Consider the following 21,519-nt stretch of genomic DNA (forward strand, 5'->3'; position numbering starts at 1 on the left):
CTATCAACACCCCTCTTTCTCCATTTAGGAGTCGAGTCTGTTAGCGTCTGCATGTCACTGAGTGTCACTGGGTCACAGGGGAACAGGGGATGCTTCTAGCACTAACGTTCACATGTGCACCAAACTGTTGATTAGCATTATTCCTGTCATCTCTGCCCCTGCCGTTTCTATCACAACCCACAGCACTCGCAGTCTGGGGGAGGATGGTTTCTACATGAGCCTCTAGGGTGATTTGGAGGAAACAGGGAAGTTGGGAATTCAGGCCTGGTTGTGCAATTTCACTTCACACATGTCAAACTTTTGCTGAGCCAGTTTCCTTGGATTTCTGCAGAGGTGGGACAAGAGACTCTCAGCCCAGCATCCCTCACTGAGACCCTGTAGTCTCTGTTTCATTCATAAGATTCTGTGCATGTGTTTCTATCATTGAATTTGGAAATAATTGTTCTAACACCAGTATAATCTTCCCTATTTCATATCACATAAAGTTGAGGTCCAAGGAGACTAGGTTCCCAGGAAAGCAGAGGAAAGTGGGACGAGTTGAGGATGGAGCCAGGTGTGCTGGGTTCCAATCCTGGGCTCGTCAGGGCTGAGCTTGAGCAGGTCGGGCGAGAGGGAGGGTGAGGCCAGGCTGGGCACCTCAGCTCACTGCTGTCCCCATCCTGGCCTGGTCTATGAAGGAGCCTCCTCAGCCTGCAGGCGGGGAGGGTCAGCAGGGGTGTGTCCCCTCTTAGAGCTGTAGGATCTGTAGGGACAGTGGAGACTGGCTGTGCAGGGGCCTGGCCTGGCTCTTTCTGGCTCTGCTCTGTACTCTTGCTTGGTTCTCTCTGTCCTCCAAGTTGGAGGGAATGACAGGGGTCTCCTGGACCCACCGCTGGGGTCAATGAGTCTTGCAGTGGACACAAGGCCTGCAGGTTCTGGACACCGTGGGGCTCATTCTCTGGGTCCCACTGCCTGCAGCACCCCGTGGGTTGAGCTCAGGGTCAGGGTCATGCTCAGGGTCCTGTGGGGGCTGAGCCTGTGGGCAGGGCGTGGGGCAGCTCCTGGGCAGAGAGTAATGAGGGTAGCTGGAGATTCCAGGCCATGGTGGGCACCCCAGATTCTGTTTCTTGAGCCCACAGTTGAGCCTGAATGCACCAAGTCTCCCTCATACTACCAATGGTTCCTGTGGAAATGCTCCTTCTCAGGCTTGTGGGGAGAATCTCTGCTTCTGGTTGAGCTTCATGGATCCGGTTCATGTGGAGCTGTGCTCACGTCTGGGCTCCACACGGGAGCTCTCGTCACTGTGGGTTTGAAAATCGTCAAGGCTCGTGTGCCAAGGGGCATGTGAGGACATTTCTGTGGCTGTTCTCATGAAATGTGCCCTGGGGATACTTCTCCGTGTGGGTAAAATATGTACCCAAATTTCCACACTGTTTTTAAGTGTCCACATTATCTTCACAGATTCTCTGCCTGTTCCGTGAATGTTTCATGACCCACGTTGTGGAGCAGATTGGGTGTAACTTGTCCTAAATTTCTGTTTAAATTTTGTTCATCCTTTTCTTTACTGGAGGTTTCTGATAGGCAGCATCCAGGTGGGTGTCACTGTGAAACTCATTCCGACACCCTGTCTTACAGTCGCGCTGTGTAGACCATTTCCCGAATGTGATTAGTACTATCGTTTCAATACAGCTTCTTGCTTTTATTTTCTCTTTATCCCATGTGTTCTTTGTTTCCTGGTTCCATGTATCTCTCTTTTTTAAAAATCTAAGTGAGCATTGTCAAGTGATTCCATTTCTTCTCAACGTTTGGACTTATTGGCTCTAACTCCTTATGACCTCATTACCCCCCATCCCCCCAACCTTCCCCCCATCCTTCAAGTCTCCGTCCAGGGTATGTTACAGCACTGTCACATCCAGAGTAAGAACCTGAGAGCATACTTCTGTGTTTGCGCTCCGGGTTTTTCCTGTCATTTTCCTGCATATTACTTTTAGCTGTACTATCAATTCCAACTTAGGTACAAGTTATAGTTGCTTTAGACAGTCAGTTACCCTTAAAGAGAGTTGTATAATCAACAGCATTAATATCTATCCCAGTAGGAGACCTTTGCATGTCTTTCTTTCATTTTGTAGATTCAGTTCATTCTCGAATCACTTCCTCCTGCCTGAGGGATGTGCATTGTTATGTCTTATGAGTCAGCTGATGATGACTTCTGTCACTTTCTGTATATCTGAAAAAATGTTATTTATTCTGTATTTTTGGAAGATGTATTCCCTGGGTAAGGATTGAAGTTCTTTTTCCTTTTTTCATGTATGAGAAATGCTAATCCACCATCTCCCTCTGCATTTCTGCCAATGAGAAATCTGCTAGATTCCCGTTTGTTCCCCGAAACATAGTGTATCTTTCCCCTCTGGATGCTTTTAATACTGTTTCTTTTCATCTGCCTGAAACAATTTGATATTGATGGGTGTTGGATTTGGCTTTTAAAAACATATACTTATTGTGCTTGAGCTGTTGAACTTTTTGGATCTGTGGGTTTTAGGTTTTCATGAAATTTAGAACAATTTTGAGCAATATTTCATTAAGTATTTTTCAAGCTCCCTGCCCCTCCTTTGGGGACACAGTCACAGCCTCTTACATTGCTCGGGTTGTCCCATGTTCAGTGATGCTCTGTTCACTTTTTAGAGTGTTTGTTCTGTCTTTCCCTTTGCAGTGTCCGTGCTGTGTCTTCAGATTCCCTCACGTGTTCTTCTTGTGGTGTCTGTTGCTCATCTCAACGCTGGTATTTGTGATCTGAGACAATGTAGATTTCGTCTGTAGAAGTTTGAGTTGGGGAGAGAAACATCAAATGTTGGAGAGGTTGTGGAGAAAGGGGAACCCTCTTCCGCTGTTGGTGGGAATGGAAGTTGGTAAGCCACTTTGGAAAACAGTGTGGAGGTTCCTCAAAAATTTACAAATAGAGCTACCCTATGACGCAGCAATTGCACTACTGGGTATTTACCTGAAGGACACAGATGTGGTGAAAAGAAGGGCCACATGGACCCCAATGTTCATAGGAGCAATGTCCGCAATAGCCAAAGTGTGGAAAGAGCCGAGACGCCCTTCAACAGATGAATGGAAAAAGAAGATGTGGTCCATATATACAATGGAATATTACTCAGCCATCAGAAAGGATGAATACCCAACTTTTCCATCAACATGGATGGGACTGGAGGAGATTATGCTAAGTGAAATAAGTCAAGCAGAGAAAGTCAATTATCATATGATTTCACTTATTTGTGGAAAATAAGGAATAGCATGGAGGACATTAGGAGAAGGAAGGGAAAAATGGGGGTGGGGGGAATTGGAGGGAGAGATGAGCCATGAGAGAGTATGGACTCTGAGAAACAAACAGGGTTTTACATGAGAGACGATGGAGTCTGAAAAACAAACTGAGGGTTCTAGAGGGTAGGGTGTTGGGAGGATGGGTTAGCCTGGTGATGGGTATTAAAGAGGGCACATTCTGCATGGAGCACTGGGTGTTATGCATAAACAATGAATCATGGAACACTACATCAAAAACTAATGATGTAATGCATGGTGATTAACATTACAATAAAAAATTAAAAAAAAAAAACACCAGTGTTTTAGAGGGGAGGGGGGAGGGGGAATTGGTTAGCCCAGTGATGGGTTAAGGAGGGCACGTACTGCATGGAGCACTGGGTGTTATGCACAAACAATGGATCGTGGATCACTACATCTAAAACTAATTATGCAATGTATGGGGATAATATAAGAATAAACAAATTAAAAAAAAAAAACCAAAACTAATGATGTATTGTATGGTGACTAACATAACATAATAAAATTAAAAAAAAAAGAAGTTTGAGTTGTATACTTTAATTTTCTTCTCCTCTTAATGTGTTCAATCAGTCAGACTAAATTTGGACCCAAGTCTGCAACATGGTTCTTCCTGGGATCTCCAGCCTTCTTTTTTTTTCTTTTTCTTTTTTTTTTTTTACTATGTACTTTATACTTATATATTTATTATAACCATAGTCCTATATATAATATGTAACATATATATGTATATAGTATAATTATATAATTATAAATACTGATACTGTAACCTCATCCATTTTACAGGTGAGGAAACTGATGCACAGGGAGGTTATGTGGCTGGTTCAAGGTTATCGTATAAGTGATAGAGCTAGGCTTTAAACAAAGATATTTGCTTGCTTCCAGGGCTAGAAGTTTTGTTTTGTTTTGTTTTGTTTTGTTTTGTTTTGATTTTTTCTTAACATATATTGGATTATTTGTTTCAGAGGTACAGATCTGAGATTCAACAGTCTTGCACAATTCACAGCGCTTACCAGAGCACACACCCTCCCCAGTGTCCATCACCCAGTCACCCCATCCGTCCCACCCCACCCCCCACTACAACAACACTCAGTTTGTTTCCTGAGATTAAGAATTCCTCATATCAGTGAGAACATATGATACATGTCTTTCTCTGTTTGACTTATTTCACTCAACATAATACCCTCCAGTTCCATCCACGTGGTTGCAAATGGCAAGATCTCATTCCTTTTGATGGCTGCATAATATTCCATTGTATATATATACCACCTCTTCTTTATCCATTCATCTGTCGATGGACATCTTGGCTCTTTCCACAGTTTGGCTACTGTGGACATTGCTGCTATAAACATCGGGGTGCACATAGCCCTTCGGATCCCTACTTTTGTATCTTTGGGGTAAATACCCAGTAGTGCAATTGCTGGATCATATGGTAGCTCTATTTTCAACTTTTCGAGGAACCTCCATACAGTTTTCCAGAGTGGCTGCACCAGCTTGCATTCCCACCAACACTGGAGGAGGGTTCCCCTTTCTTCGCATCCCCGCCAACATCTGTCATTTCCTGACTTGTTAATTTTGGCCATTCTGACTGGTGTGAAGTGGTATCTCATTGAGGTTTTGATTTGGATTTCCCTGATGCTGAGCGATATTGAGCACTTTTTCATGTGTCTGTTGGCCATTTGGATGTCTTCTTTGGAAAAATGTCTGTTCATGTCTTCTGCCCATTTCTTGATTGGATTCCTTGTTCTTTGGGTGTTGAGTTTGATGAGTTCTTTATAGATTTTGGATACTAGCCCATTATCTGATATGTCGTTTGCAAATATCTTCTCCCATTCTGTCGGTTGCCTTTTGGTTTTGTTGACTGTTTCCTTTGCTTTGCAAAAGCTTTTTATCTTGATGAAGTCCCAATAGTTCATTTTTGCCCTTGCTGCCCTTGCCTTTGGCGATGTTTCTAGGAAGAAGTTGCTTCGGCTGAGGTCAAAGAGGTTGCTGCCTGTGTTCTCCTTTAGAATTTGGATGCACTCCTGTCTCACATTGAGGTCTTTCAACCATTTGGAGTCTATTTTTGTGTGTGGTGTAAGGAAATGGTCCAGTTTCATTCTTCTGCATGTGGCTATCCAATTTTCCCAACACCATTTGTTGAAGAGACTGTCTTTGTTCCATTGGACATTCTTTCCTGCTTTGTCGAAGATGAGTTGACCATAGAGTTGAGGGTCTATTTCTGGGCTCTCTATTCTGTTCCATTGATCGATGTGTCTGTTTTTGTGCCAGTACCATACTGTGTTGATGATGACAGCTTTGTAATAGAGCTGGAAGTCTGGAATTGTGATGCCGCCAGCTTTGCTTTTCTTTTTCAACATTCCTCTGGCTATGCGGGGTCTTTTCTGGTTCCATACAAGTTTTAGGATGATTTGTTCCATTTCTTTGAAAAAAGTGGATGGTATTTTGATGGGGATTGCATTGAATGTGTAGATTCCTCTAGGTAGCATGGACATATTCACAATATTTGTTCTTCCAATCCATGAGCATGGAACGTTTTTCCATTTCTTTGTGTCTTCCTCAATTTCCTTCATGAGTATTTTATAGTTTTCTGAGTACAGATCTTTTGTCTCTTTGGTTAGATTTATTCCTAGGTATCTTATGGTTTTGGGTGCAATTGTAAATGGGATCGACTCCTTAATTTCTCTTTCTTCTGTCTTGTTGTTGGTGTATAGGGATGCCACTGACTTCTGTGCATTGATTTTATATCCTGCCACTTTACTGAATTCCTGTATGAGTTCTAGCAGTTTTGGGGTGGAGTCTTTTGGGTTTTCCACTTAAAGTATCATATCATCTGCAAAGAGTGAGAGTTTGACTTCTTCTTTGCCAATTTGGATGCCTTTGATTTCTTTTTGTTGTCCGATTGCTGTGGCTAGGACTTCCAATACTATGTTGAATAGCAGTGGTGATAGTGGACATCCCTGCCGCGTTCCTGACCTTAGGGGGAAAGCTCTCAGTTTTTCCCCATTGAGAATAATATTTGCTATAGGTTTTTCATAGATGGCTTTTATGATATTGAGGTATGTACCCTCAATCCCTATTCTCTGAAGAGTTTTGATCAAGAAAGGATGTTGTACTTTGTCAAAACCTTTTTCTGCATCTATTGAGAGGATCATATGATTCTTGTTCTTTCTTTTGTTAATGTATTGTATCACATTGATTGATTTGCGGATGTTGAACCAACCTTGCAGCCCAGGGATAAATCCCACTTGGTCATGGTGAATAATCCTTTGAATGTACTGTTGGATCCTATTGGCTAGTATTTTGGTGAGAATTTTTGCATCCATGTTCATCAGGGATATTGGTCTGTAATTCTCCTTTTTGATGGGGTCTTTGTCTGGTTTGGGGATCAAGGTAATGCTGGCCTCATAAAATGAGTTTGGAAGTTTTCCTTCCGTTTCTATTTTTTGGAACAGTTTCAGAAGAATAGGTATTAATTCTTCTTGAAATGTTTGGTAGAATTCCCCTGGGAAGCCATCTGGCCCTGGGCTTTGTTTTTTGGGAGATTTTTGATGACTGCTTCAATTTCCTTAGTGGTTATAGGTCTGTTCAGGTTTTCTATTTCTTCCTGCTTCAGTTTTGGTAGTTGATACATCTCTAGGAATGCATCCATCTCTTCCAGGTTATCTAATTTGCTGCCATAGAGTTGCTCATAATATGTTCTTATAATTGTTTGTATTTCTTTGGTGTTGGTTGTGATCTCTCCTCTTTCATTCATGATTTTGTTGATTTGGGTCATTTCTCTTCTCTTTTTGATAAGTCTGGCCAGGGGTTTATCAATCTTGTTAATTCTTTCAAAGAACCAGCTCCTAGTTTTGTTGATCTGTTCTACTGTTCTTTTAGTTTCTATTTCATTGATTTCTGCTCTGATCTTTATGATTTCTCTTCTCCTGCTGGGTTTAGGCTTTATTTGCTGTTCTTTCTCCAGCTCCTTTAGGTGTAGGGTTAGGTTGTGTACTTGAGACCTTTCTTGTTTCTTGAGAAAGGCTTGTATTGCTATATACTTTCCTCTTAGGACTGCCTTTGCTGCATCCCAAAGATTTTGAACAGTTGTGTTTTCATTTTCATTGGTTTCCATGTATTTTTAAAATTCTTCTTTAATTTCCTGGTTGACCCATTCATTCTTCAGTAGGATGCTCTTTATCCTCCACGTATTTGAGTTCTTTCCGACTTTCCTCTTGTGATTGAGTTCTAGTTTCAAAGCATTGTGGTCTGAAAATAGGCAGGGAATGATCCCAATCTTTTGGTACTGGTTGAGACCTGATTTATGACCTAGGATGTGATCTATTCTGGAGAATGTTCCATGGGCACTAGAGAAGAATGTGTATTCCGTTGCTTTGGGGTGGAATGTTCTGAATATGTCTGTGAAGTCCATTTGGTCCAGTGTGTCATTTAAAGTCTTTATTTCCTTGTTGATCTTTTGCTTAGACGATCTGTACATTTCAGTGAGGGGGGTGTTAAAGTCCCCCACTATTATTGTATTGTTGTCGATGTGTTTCTTTGTTTTTGTTATTAATTGCCTTATATAATTGGCTGCTCCCATGTTAGGGGCATAGATATTTACAATTGTTAAATCTTCTTGTTGGATAGATTCTTTAAGTATGATATAGTGTCCTTCCTCATCTCTTATTACAGTCTTTGGTTTAAAATCTAATTTGTCTGATATAAGGATTGCCACCCCAGCTTTCTTTTGGTGTCCATTAGCATGGTAAATGGTTTTCCACCCCCTCACTTTCAATCTGGGGGTGTCTTTGGGTCTAAAATGAGTCTCTTGCAGACAGCATATCGATGGGTCTTGTTTTTTAATCCAGTCTGTCAGCCTGTGTCTTTTGATTGGGGCATTGAGCCCATTTCCATTCAGGGTAACTACTGAAAGATAGGAATTTAGTGCCATTGTATTGTCTGTAAGGTGACTGTTACCGTATATTGTCTGTGTTCCTTTCTGGTCTATGTTGCTTTTAGGCTCTCTCTTTGCTTAGAGGACCCCTTTCAAGATTTCCTGTAGGGCTGGTTTTGTGTTTGCAAATTCCTTTAGTTTTTGTTTGTCCTGGAAGCTTTTTCTCTCTCCTTCAATTTTCAATGACAGCCTAGCTGGATAGAGTATTCTTGGCTGCATCTTTTTCTCATTTAGTGCTCTGAATATATCCTGCCAGTCCTTTCTGGCCTGCCAGGTCTCTGTGGATAGGTCTGTTGCCAATCTAATGTTTCTACCCTTGTAGGTTACATATCTCTTCTCCTGAGCTGCTTTCAGGATTTTCTCTTTGTCTGTGAGACTCGTAAGTTTTACTATTAGATGTCGGGGAGTTGACCTATTTTTATTGATTTTGAGAGGGGTCTCTGTGCTTCCTGGATTTTCATGCCTGTTTCTTTCCCCAAATTAGGGAAGTTCTCTGCTATAATTTGCTCCATTATACCTTCTGGCCCTTTCTCTCTTTCTTCTTCTTCTGGGATCCCAATTATCCTAATGTTGTTTCGTCTTATGGTATCGCTTATCTCTCGAATTCTGCCCTCGTGATCCAGTAGTTGTTTATCTCTCTTTTTCTCAGCTTCTTTATTTTCCATCATTTCATCTTCTATATTACTGATTCTCTCTTCTGCCTCATTTATTCTAGCACTTAGCGCCCCCATTTTTTATTGCACCTCATTAATAGCCTTTTTGATTTCTACTTGGTTGGATTTTAGCTCTTTTACTTCTCCAGAAAGGGTTTCTCTAATAACTTCCATATTTTTTTCAAGCCCAGCTAGTATCTTTAAAGTGATGATTCTGAACTCTAGATCTGACATCGTACTAATGTCCGTATTGAGTAGGTCCCTGGCAGTCGGTACTACCTCTTGTTCTTTTTGTTGAGGTGATTTTTTTCCGTCTCGTCATTTTGTGCAGAGGAGAATAGATTAATGAGAGAACAAAATGCTAGCAGAGTAACCACGTCCCCAGAAAATATACTTTAAACAAATCAGAAAAGACCTGAAGCAGTGCGATAAGAAAGGGAAAGAGAGAAAAAAGAAAAAGAAAAAAAAGAAAAAGATAAAGATAAAAACAAAAACAACAAAACAAAACAACAACAACAAAAGAAAAACCAGAATGTGATCAAATATGATCTATATGGTATATAGATCAGTGCCACACACTAGATTTGGGGTGTATTTTGGTCTTTTAGAAGAAAGTGACTCCCAAAATTTTAAAGAAAGAAAAACTTATATATGTACAAAAATAAGGGTTCATATGATGAAGGGATGGAATATGACTGTAAAAATGGAAATTATAAAAAATTTTATAAAAGGAATTGAGAAGAAGTTGTTTGAAAAAAGAAAGAAGAGGATTTAAAAGAAAAAAGAAAAAGAGAAAAAAAAGGGAGAGGATGTGATCAGGCAGGGGAATAGAAAACACCATATACTAGAGATTTAGGGTATATTTTAATCTGTTAGAAGAAACTATCTCAAAATTTTTAAGAGAGAACAACTTATATATATAAGCTAAAAATATGGGTAACTACTATGAAGGGATAGAATATGACTCTAAAAATGAAAAATAAAAATGTTTTTTTTTTTTAAAGGGATTGATAAGATGTTGGTTGAAAAATGGAAAAAGAAAAATTCAAAAAGAAATAAAAAGACAAAAAAGACAGTTAAAAAAAAATTAACTTTACAAGACTAAAGAATCATGGTAAAAAAGCCGTGAATTCTATGTGCAGTATTCCCCTAGCGCTGGAGTTCTGCCGTTCTCATTGATCGGTAAACTTGGTCTTGGCCGGCTGTTCTCGCTGATCTTCTGGGGAGGGGCCTGTTGCCGTGGTTTCCAAATGTCTCTGCCGGAGGCGGAATTGCCCAGCCCTTGCCCCCTCCCGGCTAAGTAATCTGCTCGGGTTTGCTCTCCGGGGCTTTTGTTCCCTGCGAGCTTTCTGTACAGCTTTGGAGGCAGAGAGTGAAAATGGCGGCCTCCCAATCTCCACCCTGGAGGATCCGAGAACTCGGGCTCGCTTCTCAGTGCGCCCCCAGAGAAAAGCCATCAGTCACTCCCGTCTCCCCGGTCTCCGGCCGCACTCCGTGCTCCCCCGGCCTGCGAGCGCGCGCCTCTATCTCTGGCACCCGACCCCGGGTGGAGTCTCCAAACCCAGCAGATCCCTGCGGTGCACTCCCGCGCACCTCCTCCCGGGGGAGGAAGGTGAGTCTCCCCGGATCTGCCGCTTGTTGGGTCCCTGCTGGAGGAGCAGTGGCCCGACTGTGCCGCGGATCACGGTTTATGGCAGCCCCGAGCTGAGAGTCCGCGCCTGGCCTCCGCCTCTGCAGCCGGCTTCCCTGCTCCATTACGTGGGAGCTCTGTCACACTCAGGCACCCCCGGTCTTTCTGTGACCCCGAAGGTCCTGAGACCACACTGTCACGGAGGGTTCCACCCTCCGCTTAGCCACCAGAGTGACGTCCCTCAGCGGAGCAGACTTTTAAAAGTTCCGATTTTGTGCTCCGTGGTTCTATCACTTGCCAGAAGCGGCCGATGGAGGCCCCTCCCCCGCCGTCTATCCTCCCGAATATCGCCTCGGATTCACTTCTCCGCACGTCCTACCTTCCAGAAAGTGGTCGCTTTTCTGATGAGAGAGTAGTTGCTCTTCTTTTCTTCAATCTCCTGTTGAGTTTGTTGGTGTTCAGAATGGTTTGATCCCTATCCAGCTGAATTCCTGAGAGAAGACGAAATCCAGGTCTCCTACTCCTCTGCCATCTTGCTCCGCCCCCCGATAATTGTCTTTCTATGCTTGACTTATTTCACTTAGCAGAATCTCCTGCAGTCCCATCCATGTTGATGTAAAAGTTGGGTATTCATCTTTTCTGATGGCTGAGTAATATTCCATTGTATATATGGACCACATCTTCTTTATCCATTCATCTGTTGAAGGGCATCTTGGCTCTTTCCACAGTTTGGCTATTGTGGACATTGCTGCTATGAACATTGGGGTGCATATGGCCCTTCTTTTCACTACATCTGTATCTTTGGGGTAAATACCCAGTAGTGCAATTGCTGGGTCATAGGGTAGCTCTATTTTAAAATTTTTGAGGCACCTCCACACTGTTTTCCAAAGTGGCTGTACCAACTTGCATTCCCACCAACAGGGTAAGATGGTTCCCCTTTCTCCACAACCTCTCCAACATTTGTTGTTTCTTTCCCTGTCCATTTTGGCCATTCTAACTGGTGTAAGGTGGTATCTCAATGCGGTTTTGATTTGGATTTCCCGGATGGCTAATGATGATGAACATTATTTCATGTGTCTCTTAGCCATTTGTATGTCTTCTTCAGAGACGTGTCTTTTCATCTCTTCTGCCCACTTCTTGACTTGATTATTTGTTTTTTGGGTGTTGAGTTCGAGAAGTTCTTTATAGATTTTGGATACCAGTCCTTTATCTGTAACGTCATTTGCAAATATCTTCTCCCATTCTGTGGGTTGCCTCTTTCTTTTGTTGACTGTTTCCTTTGCTGTGCAGAAGCTTTTTATCCTGATGAAGTCCCAAAAGTTCATTTTTGCTTTTGTTTCACTAGCTTTTGGAGATGTATCTTGAAAGAAGTTGCTGTGGCCAATGTCAAAGAGGTCACTGCCTATGTTCTCCTCGAGGATTTTGATGGATTCCTGTCTCACATTGAGGTCTTTCATCCACTTTGAGTTTATCTTTGTGAATGGTGTTAGAGAATGGTTGAGTTTCATTCTGCCTGCGGCTGTCCAATTTTCCCAGCAGCATTTATTGAAGAGACTGTCTTTTTCCATTGCATGCTTTTTCCTGCTTTGTCAAAGATTATTTGACTATAGAGTTGAGGGTCCATATCTGGGTTCTCTATTCTGTTCCACTGGTCTGTATGTCTGTTTTTGTGCCAGTACCATGCTGTCTTGGTGATCACTGCTTTGTAATAGAGCTTGAAATCGGGCAACGTGATGCCCCCAGCTTTGTTTTTCTTTTTCAACATCTCCTTGGCGATTCGGGGTCTTTTCTGATTCCATACAAATTTTAGGATTGTTTGTTCCAGCATTTTGTAAAATGTCATTGGAATTTTGATCGGGATGGCATTGAAGGTATAGATTGCTCTGGGTAGCATAGACATTTTAACAATGTTTATTCTTCCGATCCATGAGCATGGACTATTTTTCCATCTTTTTGTGTCTTCTTCAATTTCTTTCATGAGTGTTTTGTAGTTCCTAGAGTATAGATCCTTTACCTCTTTGGTTAGGTTTATTCCGAGGTATCTTATGGGTTTTGGTGCTATTGTAAATGGAATCATTTCATTAATTTCTCTTTCTACGGTTGCATTGTTAGTGTAAAAGAAAGCAACTGATTTCTGTGCATTGATTTTGTATCCTGCCACATTACTGAATTGCTGGATGAGTTCTAGTAATGTGGGGGTGGAGTCTTTTGGGTTTTCCACATAAAGTATCATGTCGTCTGCGAAAAGACAGAGTTTGACTTCTTCTTTGCCAATTTGAATACCTTTTATTTCTTTTTGTTGTCTGATTGCTGTTGCTAGGACTTCTAGTACTATGTTGAACAACAGTGGTGAGAGTGGGCACCCTTGACGTGTTCCTGATCTTAAGGGAAAGGCTCTCAGCTTTACCCCATTGAGGGTGATATTCACTGTGGGTTTTTCATAGATGGATTTTATGAACATGAGGAATGTTTCCTCTATCCCTATACTCTGGAGAGTTTTAATCAGGAAAGGATGTCGTATTTTGTCAAATGGTTTTTCTGCATCAATTGAGAGGACCATATGGTTCTTCTCCCTCCTCTCATTAATGTGTTCTATCACATTGATTGATTTGCGAATGTTGAACCACCCTTGCATCCCGGGGATCAATCACACTTGGTCGTGGTGGATGATCCTTTTAATGTATTGTGGATCCTATTAGCTAGGATTTTGTTGAGGATTTTGGAATCCATATTCATCAGGGATATCAGTCTGAAATTCTCCTTTTTGATGGGGTCTTTGCCTGGTTTGGGGATTAAGGTAATGCTGGCCTCATAGAATGAGCTTGGAAGTTTTCCTTCTGTTTCTATTTTTTGAAACAGCTTCAGTAGAATAGGTATTATTTCTTCTTTGAATGTTTGGTAGAATTCCCCAGGGCATCCATCAGGCCCTGGACTCTTGGTGTTTGGGAGGTTTTTGATCACTGCTTCAATCTCTTTACTGGTTACTGGCCTATTGAGGTTGTCAATGTCTTCCTGTTTCAGTCTTGGCAGCTTATAGGTTTCCAGGAAGGCCTCCATTTCATCCAGATTGCTCAGTTTATTGGCATATAGCTGTTGATAGTAATTTCTAATAATTGTTTCTATTTCCTTGGTGTTAGTTGTGATCTCTCCCCCTTCTTTCATAATTTTATTAATTTGGGTCCTTTCTCTCTTCTTTTGGATAAGTCTGGCCAGTGGTTTATCAATCTTATTAATTCTTTCAAAGAACCAACTTCTAGTTTCGTTGATCTGATCTACTGTTTCTGGTTTCTAATTCATTGATTTCTGCTCTAATTTTAATTATTTCTCTTCTAATGCGTGACTTAGGCGTCGTTTGTTGCTTTTTCTCTAGCTCTTTAAGGTGTAGAGTTAGTTGGTGAATTCAGGATTTTTCTATTTTTTTGAGTGAGGCTTGGGTGGCTATATATTTCCCCCTTAGGACCGCCTTTGCAGTATCCCATAGGTTTTGGACCGATGTGTTTTCATTCTCATTGATTTCCATGAATTGTTTAAGTTCTTCTTTGATTTCTTGGTTGACCCAAACATTCTTGATCAGAGTGGTCTTTAGCTTCCAAGTGTTTGAATTTCTGCCAAATTTTTCTTGTGATTGAGTTCGAGTTTTAGAGCATTGTGGTCTGATAATATGCAGGGAATAATCTCAATCTTTTGGTATCAGTTGAGACCTGACTTGTGACCCAGTATATGGTCTATTCTGGAGAAAGTTCCATGTGCACTCGAGAAGAATGAGTATTCTGTTGTTTTAGGGTGGAGTGTTCTGTAAATATCTATGAGGTCCATCTGGTCCAATGTATCATTCAAAGCTCTTGTTTCCTTGTTGATTGTCTGCTTAGATGATCTGTCCATTGCTGAGAGTGGAGTATTGAGGTCTCCTACAATTAACATATTGTTATCAACATGACTCTTTATTTTGGTTAACAGTTGGCTTATGTAGATGGCTGCTCCCCTGTTGGCATAGATATTTACAATTGTTAGATCTTCTTGTTGGATAGACCCTTTAAGAATGATATAGTGTCCTTCTGTGTCTCTTATTACAGACTTTAGTTTAAAATCTAATTTTCTGATATAAGAATTGCTACCCCAGCTTTCTTGTGAGGTCCGCTGACATGGAAGATTTATCTCCATCCCTTCACTTTCAGTCTGGATGTATCTTTAGGTTCAAAATGAGTCTCTTGTAGACAGCATATGGATGGGTCCTGTCTTTTTATACAATCTGCAACCTTGTGCCATTTTATGGGAGCGTTTAGGCCATTCCCGTTGAGAGTGATTATTGAAAGATATGAATTAATTGTCATCATGTTGCCTGTGAAGACGTTGTTTTTATAGATTGTCCCTGTAAATTTCTGTTGTAGATCACTCTTGGGGTCTTTCTCCTTTTATAGAACCCCCGTTAATATTTCTTGCAGGGCCGACTTAGTGGTCACATATTCTTTCAACTTCTGCCAGTTGTGGAAGCTCTGCATCTCTCCATCCATTCTAAATGAAAGCCTTGCCAGATAAAGTATTCTTGGCTGCATGTTCTTCTCATTTAGTACCCCAAATATGTCTTGCCAGGCCTTTCTGGCTTGCCAGGTCTCTGTGGATAGGTCTGACGTTATTCTGATGTTCCTCCCTCTGTACGTAAGGAATCTCTTCCCCCTCACTGCCCTTAAGATGGTTTCCTTGGTTCTAAGATTTGCAAGTTTTACTATTACATGCTGGGGTGTTGGCCTGTTTTCCTTGATCTTGGGAGGGGTCCTCTCTGCCTCTAGGACTCGAATGTTTGTTTCATTCCCCAGATTAGGGAAGTTCTCAGCTACGATTTGCTCAAATACATCTTCTATCCCTTTCCCTCTCTCCACTCCCTCCGGGATTCCAATGATTCTGACATTGGAACGCCTCATGGTGTCACTTATTTCTCTGATACTATTTTCATGGATTCTGAGTTGTTTTTCCCTGGCCTCCTCTTTTCCCTTTTTATCTATTATACTGTCTTCCAGGTCGCTTATTCTCTCTTCTGTCTCAGTTACCCTAGCTGTTAGATTATCTAGATTGGATTGGATCTCATTGATAGCATTTTTAAGTTCTGCCAATTCCCCTTTTATTTCTGCCCTTAGAGACTCATGTTTCCATTAATTGATTTCTCCATTCTAGCCGTTGTCTTCACAATGGCTAGCCTGAATTCCATCTCTGACATCTTGGTTATATCTGCATCCATTTGTAAATCTGCAGCATAAGTCATAATCTCTGAGTCTTTTCTGTTTTGGGGGCTCCTCCTCCTAGTCATTCTGTTGATGGGTGCTTGAGGGAATGTATAGAGTCCAAATTATTGACCAAAACCCAAGCAAGATGCACCTGTTTTCTTGGGACCTTAGGGTTGCTGGCCTCTTATTTTCCCAGCCTGTCTTCTGCAGGAGGGGCCTGCCGCGCTGTTACTCAGGCAACCCTGTTTGGGCGGAGTTGCCCTGTGCCCCTGTGGCGGGGGATGGGCTCAGTGGGAATCAGTCTTTGGGGCTTTTGTTCTCTGGTGCCTTTCCCTGGCAGCTTTCCGTGTCTCTTCCGCGAGTCAGAGCAGAAGAGACCGTTTCCAACCCTCTGCCTCAGAGCAGAGAGACCTCAGTCTGTTCTTCAGTGAGCTCTCCAGGCCACACCATCTCCGTTTCTGTCCATGCTGCTATAAACTGCAGTGTCCTGGGTTGTGCACCCCTCCACAGCGCTCCCAGTCCTGCCTCCAGGTCGGGGCACATCTCTGCCCTTTGTGCTTCTAAAACCGCCGGCTGCTCCCAGTTCACGCGCGCGCGACTCCAGCGATCGGGGATTCCACCCCGGGGGTTGCAGTTCACCGGCACGAACACGGCGCACCGGGTTTCCGTGTCGGAGGCTGTAGTTCGCGTGCGCGTGACCCCGCCGGCCTGCTTTTCCACCCCGGGGGCTGCCCTAAAGTCCTTTCCCGACGCTATCGGTCTGCGAATCTGTGCCCTGTCTGCAGCGTGCGAGGCTGTCACTCACCGGCGGTGTAGGATCCCCATAGCCAGGCACCCTCCCAACGCCGTTTATCCTCTGATATCTGCCCACAGGATCACGGCTCTCCGCTTTGTACCTCAAAACCAACCGCCTGCGATATTCTGTTTGTAGAGATCCAGATCTTCTTACATCTCAGGATGGTTTCGTGGGTGCTCAGAGCAGTATGGTAGATATCCAGCTCAATTCTGGGGACCAGTTGAAATAGGGTCCCCTACTCCTCCGGCATCTTTCCCCTCAGAGACACACTTTCTCCGCGCATTCTTTTGTTCTCTTGTTTCTTGGCTGTCATTTTCTGGGCACTTATTCCATCTCAGGTAGGAACGAACCCCTTGACAAGCAGCATTTCGTTTAAGCTTCAAAAGAGTCCTACCAGGTAGGCATTACCATTCAGTTTCAGAGATGAAGACAAGGAGACTCAGAGAGGTGGAGGATCTCATCCTCATCACCCCCTAACCCCCATCTTGAGGAAACCCCCTCTTTCCACTGAAATCGTGCTGACCAGCCCAGAGGTTAGGACGGACCTGAACACTAGTCACCATGAGACATGAGGTTATGTGGGCGACTGCAATCTGAAATACCAGTTCCCGAGCCACCCCATCCGCCAGCCCCTACCATCACGCCGGTCAGGATCTGGCAGGCTGTTCAGCCTCTCCTGGAAGTTCACATACCTACCTATGCAGGGGCCTGGGCAGCAGCCTCACTTTCCACTTCTCACCCACGTGGGAAGCCAGGTCCTCAGAGGACATTCCAGAGCCTGGGCTCCTGGCTGCCAGGTGCTCCTGCTAGTGAGCGAGTGTCCCATCTGGGCACCTGTGCCCACCCTCAGCTGACTGCTTCTCAGTTTGAAAACATCTTGCACCTCATAGTCTGCCAGAGCTAAGGACCTAATCTCTGCAGCATACGTACATGCATCCATACACACACGCTTGTAAGAAGTGAGCTCGGGAGCGCCTGGGTGGCTTAGTTGGTTAAGTGACTGCCTTCGGCTCAGGTCATGATCCTGGAGTCCCAGGATCAAGTCCCACATCGCGCTCCCTGCTCAGTAGGGAGTCTGCTTTTCCCTCTGACCCTCCTCCCTCTCATGCTCTCTGTCTCTCATTCTCTCTGTCTCAAATAAATAAGAAAAAGAAAAAAAAAAAAAAAAAAAAGAAGTGAGCCCGGAGTCTAACCATGTCTGTTTAACTCTCGACTCCATTCCTTACAAGCTATGTGGCTTTACACAAGTAAATTCAACCTGATCTCCATTTTTCCCACCTGCAAAATTGAGAAGGCAAAAACTACTTTATTCAGTGCTTTTGGTGACTAAATAGGTGAATGCTTGTATAACACTTGGCATGAAGTGCTTGGCTCAATAGATGTTAGCCATGACCATTATTACTTGTCCAGAGGTCAGAGAGGTGGCAAACTTGGCCATCTGAAGTCCCCCAAGAACCCCAAAGTAACTGAAATGCGTCTGAGTGGAGGCAGTCATCACAGAGTTCATGTCCTTTATCCCAGGGATGGTGACGCCCTGCCCTCGGCTGTCACCCACACATGTAAAATATGCATGTAAAATATGGCTGCTGATAATAGCAGCTGCTGGCTGCTATCACACGAGAAGTGACAGCTGCAGGAGAAGAAGGCTGTGGTAGAGCTACGGACTCAAAGCACAGCCATCTGAGGCCACTTAGTGGCCTGGCCATCAGCCCTGCCTGTCTCCAGACCCCACAGGGACCCCTGCCTTCCCATATTGTGCAGAAGTGTCATTTCCCTGTGACATCCTTTGTTGGGAAAGGCTGGGTAAATGAGTCACATAATGAGCAGGACTCCCTAGGCTTCCGATGAAGATCAGATAAATCTCGCTCTTGGACAACATCTGTTCTTAGAGGAGTCTTGTTAGCATCTCAGGCACAGAGTCCGAGTTGGGTGAAATAAGTGGGGCAGTTGTGTGAAAGACAATCCCAAGAACGTCAAAGTGGTCTGGGACTAAGGTGTTGTCCCTGCTCTCTGCCTGCTGGGGAATTCTGACCCTTTGTTTCCAGGCCCTGCTCAAACACCATGTCCTCCAGAAAGCTTGGCATGGTATTTGCTTCCTGACATCAAGTGCTCCTATGCTTGGCTTGCCCGGGGCTCATCCAGGCTGTGCCAGTCCTGATGTTGGAAAACCTCCTTATTCTAATTTCGCTTCTGCCCCTGTCACTCCAGCCCTGAGACTGTCCCATGTGAGGACTCTCACCGGCCCTTGAGGGATCACTTCCTGCTGGGAGCTCCGAGCATCCTCCTCCAGTTCATTGGGGTCAGATTTGCCTTCAGCAATGGACAGAGAGACCCCTATGTTAGCATTGGTGATGACGTCATTGTGGTCATCCCTGGGGCCTCTGGACACTGGAAGCCCTCTGGGGCTCCCCACAGCTGTATCAGCAGCAATGTGGTTCTCAGCTTTGGAGCTGGAGAGGGAGAGTTTCACCACCAGCTGGGGCTCTGTCTTGGGCCAGGGCAGCAGGCAAGGCCTGGTGAAGAAGCTGCAAATGGCCTTTCTGGTACGATGGTCAATCCTGGATCCATGCCAGGGCGACCTTCAGGTTGTTCACCTCCCCGTCTTCATCTGGAGCTACAAGGTTGTTGGCACTGAAGGAGTTCAGCAGCAAGGTGAGGAACAGGTTGAGCACCTGGAGAGAAGGAGTGGAAGCAAAGATGGCTCAACCAACGACGAGCTGAGTCCCTCCGTAGTCTGCCAGGTTGGCAGTCAGAGGGCAGGACAGCCACACCTGGGCCTCTCCCTGCCCACCCAACATGCTTTCCCTCTTGGGGGAATGGACATTTTGAAAGCCACTGAAGGGAGTCTTGCAGATGTCCCAGGTGACCTGCCTCATGTGAACAAGGCTTGGAAGCACATTTTCTGTCATAGAGAAGGATCACCCCTGCCAAACCAAGGGACGTTCAGGGATAAGGGAGAGGAACACGTATGGGTCTGCCCCGAGGCCACTGTCATCTGCCAAAGCCCTGGGTTCTTTTCCTCACTCTGGGATCCTGGGCAATCTCCTTGCTGTTTCCAACTTCATGTTCTTCCCCCATGAGCTAGAAGTGGGGACTCCCTCCCTTTTGGAGTGGTTGTGAAGAGGAAACTACCTGAGGGCTGTAAAAGTGCTCAGGGAGGGAAACTTCCTGCCTGAGGGTTCGGGGCCCCTGTAGCTCTGCAGGCCTGCTGACCTCAGCCTGGAAGAAAGGATCTTCAGCCAACCCCCTAACTCAGGAATCGGGGGGAAGGCATCTGTGGCTCCATGCCCCAGGTGGGAAAGATTGAAAAGTCTGGATTTGTTGTTTCATTTCTCCTGGTTTAGCTATCTTGTGTCTGTAAAACTCGTACAGGAAAATAATCCAAGTTGGTTGACTTTCAGGGCAGTAAGAAAGGGACTTCTGAGGGTCCATATGTCCCCCTCCAGTAGCCAGTGCTGGTGCAGCAAGGGTGCCTAGAACCACAGTGGGTGAGGGTAAGCTGAGGGCAAGGGGCCAACTAGGATAGAGAAGGGGTGCTGGGGCCAAGTGGGACTCCCCCAAATGTGGAAGTGGATTTTGTTATTGACATTGTGGCATTGGATGTGGCCCATGACCCAGCTTCTCTCTTTCATCTTGTCCCATAGTGCCCACCCTCCTGCTCTTAGCTAGGACCTGTGTATCTTAGAGAAAGCAGTCAGCTCTCACAGCACTAGAGAAAAATATCTTCTGAGAACCCCTAGAGTGCGGAAGGAAATTTTTCTTCAACGACTAACAGCTAACAGTTACTGAGTTCCTGTTGTGGCCTAGACACTGCACTAGGCAATTTGCCTGTGTCATCTCCTGTAATCTCATTCCCTGGGTAAGCCTCTGAGTAAGCACTATTTTCTTGATTGTAAGGAAATTAAAGCTGGAGATTGTCTCTTGTGCTGGGTCTTGCAGCCTTACGAGTGGTAGAACTGGGATTCTAAACAGGTCTTTCCATCCCTCTCCTATGTGCTCACACCAGCAAGTCAAGTTACCTCCCCCATGGGACAGTTCTTAGAACAGCCCCACATGACTTGGCAAAGTTTGAAGAATTACAACCTGGGAGGTATGATGGGGGCATAAAAATGTGCAACCTCAAAGCTTTTTAGGATAACCCATAAGTCTCCTCCATGGCCCCCAAGACAGCACTTACCACCAGGTCCCCCAGCAGCATCACTGTCAAGAAAAGGATGAGGCATAAGAATTTCTGGCCAACTTCCATGCAGGCCCACATGTTCTCGATCCACTCTCCACACAGGATCCGGAAGATGATGAGGAAGGAGTGGAAGAAGTTGTGCACGTGCCAGCGTGGCCATTCTTCATTGGGCGCGGAGATATTATGCCGGTTGTCCCAGTAATTATCCCCAAGTATCTGCTTGCCCACCAGAGCGAAGACAAAGACAATGATGGCCAGGATGATGGTGAGGTTCCCCAGCGCTCCCACCGAGTTCCCGATGATCTTGATGAGCGTGTTTAAGGTTGGCCAGGACTTGGCTAGCTTGAAGACCCACAGCTGCAGAGAAACAGAGACTGTCATGTCCTGGCTGTTCTTCTCATCACCTTTCATCTCCAGTCTTGACCTGAAACCAAGGGTCAGGGAGAAGCACAAGGCAGCTCATTTCGTTAATATGGGGGTGCTCCCAGGAAGCTGCTTTTCGAGACCTTTCTTTCTGTCATCAGTTACTCAAAAATATGACCAGCCTTCTATGGGTCCTCATGTATCAACACTCTTCAGCAACTGTGGCAGTCAGGAGTTTTATCGTGGGGTGGTGGTCTCGCCATATGTATGCTATTCTGTAGCCACAGGCTTCCTGAATGTTGGCCTATTCCATGGGGGTATGATGGAACTCACAAATAAGTGAGAATGATCAGCTTTTGACCGGGAGTAAGCTTAGCCATCTGCAGGGAGATCAGGACCCACTGTATTTGAGAGGTATTGGTGAGTC

This window comes from Mirounga angustirostris, unplaced genomic scaffold, assembly GCF_029215605.1.
Source record: "Mirounga angustirostris isolate CCGP_5_RB_7025 unplaced genomic scaffold, mMirAng1.0.hap1 SCAF_14, whole genome shotgun sequence".
In the NCBI taxonomy this organism is placed as follows: domain Eukaryota; kingdom Metazoa; phylum Chordata; class Mammalia; order Carnivora; family Phocidae; genus Mirounga; species Mirounga angustirostris.